We start from the raw sequence: 4,524 nt of genomic DNA, 5'->3' as shown, positions 1-4,524 counted from the left end.
CTGAAACGAAGCAGATCCTCTTTATCGGTCTCGCAATAATTTCTATAGAGACGAATCTAACAATTTTTGGAGAAAGAAAATTCAAATGTTAATTTTTCAGTCTTCCAAGAACCTATATTAATCCTCGAATACCTTAAGTACAACTACATTCAACAGATATACAAATATTTGAGCCATAACTTGTACAGATCCTGCATTTCCAGCTTCTATATAACCGTAAGCGCAAAGGAGTAACATTGAATACAAATTGTACGTTAGAATTCTAGCGTAATTCTTCGCATATAGAAACTAATTTACAATCCCAAACAGTATATTAGTTTCTACAAGCTCTTAACATCACGAGGATCATTAAAATTGCAAACAACTTTAACAAAATTTGCATGAAATTGATCTCAATGACAATCGAGTTTTGGATCTTCAAACGTAAATACAATCTTCCAAAATCCTATATTAGACTCCTTATATAACCCAACAGAGAAAGTAAAAAAGGGTTGAAAATTCCATGGAGAATCCCTTAACAGGAACCCCTAATCTGCATCATCGGCACTTTCGCAGATTGACCTTAATAAACACGAAACTTTTGGAAGAGGGAAGTGCGAATTTGAATATTAAATTTTTTAAAACCTTTTAATGGAGGTTAAACGAGTTAATTGCACAAGAAAGAACGACTTTGACTGTCAGCACCGTTACCGAGTCTCCATATTTTACGTATGACTTGGCATAATAAAATATGATACGAAAGGCGAGTAAAGAGTATTCTTACTAAATTTCATTAATTAAATTATTTTATTTTAAGAATGAGAAATAAGGGAATAATTGGATTCGGCGAGCTGAAAACGGTGCTTAAAATTCGCAGAAATGAGAAACCCGTTACCAAAAAACTCGAAAGTTCATTCACATTCGGACGTTGTTAAGTTACGAACCCGAAAGAGAAAGTTAAAGAAAGATGAAAAAACGAGCTTTGTCGGTATTTACAAACCTGTTTGTGAGATTTTCTTCAGATATGTAAATTTTCATAAAGTATCAACGTTTAATACTCAATCTGTATCTAAGAAGTACGATGTGAACGAACTCTAATTAAGACATCTTCATTGCCATCACGTATCAAAATTAATCCTAAAGATAGATGTAAAAGTAGCGAAGAAAAACTTCCTCGATTTATCAAACGTCGTTGAAGATTCGAACCTCCTCCTCCTCCTCCAGGTCTCTCACGCAACGGAGATCAAAGTTCATACGAGTTCAGTGGCGTTGCGACCCGTCTAATGGAATGTAGTCGGGCAGGGCTGACCTCCGACCTTCGGCTCCTATACACACCTCGATGGGTTTAAGTCTCACTTTCTAAATTGTTCGTGACGCTCGGCAATTTAAAGCGTGCTCGGTTACTTTAGACAATCGGCGTGACGGAGCCTGGGGATTAGGAAACATTCTCCAACAAGGAAGTGAAAGTAAACACGTTATAACGTGTCCAAATTGGGCAAGAGGCTTAAGGAACGTTAACGTGATTCGCGAAAAATGTATCGATAAAGTCGGAAAAGAATGCGTAACTCACCTATACTTTGTACAGTACGTAATCTAGATGATCGAAAACTACAAAACTGGGGACTGTTGTTGCTTGTATGTCCGATGACTACATGACTATCACGTTTAAATAGAGGATAAATATGCCGAAGGCAAGAAACCAGGCATACTCTACTGTGATTGGTTGTCGCTCTTCTATCCACCGGGGAAGGTAAGATCAGAAGTTTGCTGGTTACGACTCGCGACTGACCCTCGCCGTCGCTAACTTCGTACTGAACCATCACATCCCGTCATCTACATAATCTTCCATAGTTTTTCCGGTTTTGGGTCATTAAATGCGCTGCGTAGCTTTCGTACAACTACAAAAACGTAACCATTATTTAGCGCGTACCGTAGTAACAAATGCGTCGTACGATTCCAACACGCGATAATATCGTGTTACGCTGCAGAATGAGATACGTGCCCCATCGTAACTTTGGCAAAGTCGATTTTTCTATATCGCCTTTTGTCATTTCACACTAGAAATAAAGTTAGTAAGGTTTTCCCCCGTTTTCGGATGTGGGTGAGGTGCTAATTCTCTCCGTTCTGTTTGCATCACTCGTTCGTGAATTAACGTCACGATGTATGACGTCATTTTAGGACGAACCGAGCCTCGTCACATCCGTTAGAATTCGTGGAAAGCTCCTCAATTCGTGTAGACTGTGTAAGACGTCCGTGTCTGGCAACGAAGCCAACTTTCCAGACCGACGGAGCCGGCAGAGAATAACAAGCGCTTTCAAACAGGTAAAGTCGTGAAATCGATCTTAGAGAATGTAACGAACACTCGGTAACTCGATACACACATTTCAAGCCGTCTTTTTAAATCAAAAACATCGAAAATACTTCAATTTTCCCTTTCTACATCGATTGTAATTACACCAAGTGTCGTTTAGTTCGTTTGTTCCCGCGCAGAAAAGTAATTTACTTATGTTAAGTACTTCAACTGCTTCTTTATTTTTCTAATTTAAATAATTACAGACCAAATCTTAAAGAACACTTGGCACGATTAATGTACTCCGATCACAATTTAGAAAGGAACAACGCGAATAATTCGATAATTATTCATTTGAAATTACGGAAGAATATTGTAAATTTCGTAAAAGTTCGTTTATGTACAGGGATTTCCTTTAATAAAAATAAAATAACAGTTTTGTGGTTAAAATTGTGCATTTTCTGTAGATAAAAGCTCGAATTCTCATTTAAAACGGCAATAAACGTTTATCTAGAAGTCTGCTTTTTACAACGATACAAACTGCCGAACCTCACCTAAAAATGTTGTCTTATCAAAATTTAAAAACGTTAAAACAAAGAATAATTACTTTTTTTCGTCTTTGTTTGTTAATAAAATTCAATAAGGCAATTTACAAGACGAAAATCTGCCTACATTTGTGGAAGAGAAAGAGTAAAATCACTTTTTGGTATTATTTTAAAATAAAAATTTTATTTTATTTACAATTTAAAATAGCATTAAAACGACACAAATTTTACAAAATACTTGGAACGTGATAGATGTAAAATAATTAATTAGAATGATATGAATCTTTAGAACATGCACTTCGGTAGCGAAGCATGAATAGGCATTAAACAATAAGAATCGAGATTTGGAATTCGGAAATCACCCACGCATTAAACAATCAGCAGAAAGATAAATTAGCTATTATTTTCCTCCTTTGTTGCTCGGAAAGTAAGCTCAACCCTCGAAAGTGCATCAGGGATTTCTCTTTCTTTGTTTCGTCTTCGTCACGATTTTTGAATTAATTAATTCCAGCGTTAATAGACATTTTATTTTGACACATATTTACACTTACGTCGACTTTAAAATAAAGAAAATTGTTGAAAAAATTATCGCTGACCGTCCAAAGCGGGCGATGACGTACTGTCAAGGCTGTCGTGATGTAACGTTTTGCCTCGGGGTAATGCCTCTAGGCATAAAAAGATGAGATAAACTTTCTCCTGACATAAAGAAATGTTGGTCGTAGCTCGGACAAACACATATTTACATTTATCCATATTTTTCGGTTGAGCACATACCTTATTGCAAAGTCTGAAAAGCGAATTGCATCTCCCACGTGGGTCACGAACCCGGATCGAATGACGAATTTTTGACAATTTTTTAAATTTTGCATTATAATTTTCAAACGTTTTGTTTGTAAAATAGCTTAAAATCAAACTATGGAGTTTTATTACGTATACCTTGCCGTAAACTTTGGTTTCGTAAATAGTTATACGTATTTCGGGTCAAAAGTAGAAAACTTTAGACACAAATAATGTAAATCGTGTATAAATAATAAAGAAACGAGATACGTTCGGCTACGTATAACGGATGTATCTTTATACAGTGTTGGCACTGTCGTAACAATTCGCAATACTTAAATTCTTTACGGCTTCGACGGAGGTGTTTAATGCCAATTCGCCCCGTAGAGTTGTTTGATAAGAAAGTAGGTTCATTTGGGATTTTTTTCTTACAAATCGATTCTATAAGGTAGCATCAAACTGTCCTCAATTACGAATTTTCGACGCGGGATTGCGACAATCCGCGACCTTCTTATTGTTAGAAGCAATTGATAGCAAACAAAACGTTCCACGAAATATCTCGACATTTTAAATGGATTTTGACTATCAAAGCCAAAAAAGTAAGTTAGCAATAAGGACGAAGGGTAGTCGTGATTGTTACCGCCTTTAAGGAAAATCACTAACACGAGAGCATAGGGCACAGGATGTAACGTCATCAAGCAAAATTTCGTACATCTCACAAAATTTGGGGAATTTCTTCAAATTGTTTTATAACTATAACTTCCAGATAATCCCCTACCAAAGATGGGTTTTTCTGATCACGAGTAGGGGTAGAATGTCACGAAAATAAATTTCAAACACTAAAATTTGATCATTTTCTTTAAAAAAAGACTCGAATAACTTTCTGCCATTTAAAGGAGCCCCTTTTGGGACCCCTTTTCGAGTGTTCGATTA

Source organism: Centruroides vittatus, unplaced genomic scaffold (assembly GCF_030686945.1).
Source record: "Centruroides vittatus isolate TY-2023 unplaced genomic scaffold, ASM3068694v2 contig_89, whole genome shotgun sequence".
In the NCBI taxonomy this organism is placed as follows: Eukaryota; Metazoa; Arthropoda; class Arachnida; order Scorpiones; family Buthidae; genus Centruroides; species Centruroides vittatus.
This window is presented reverse-complemented; position numbering follows the sequence as displayed.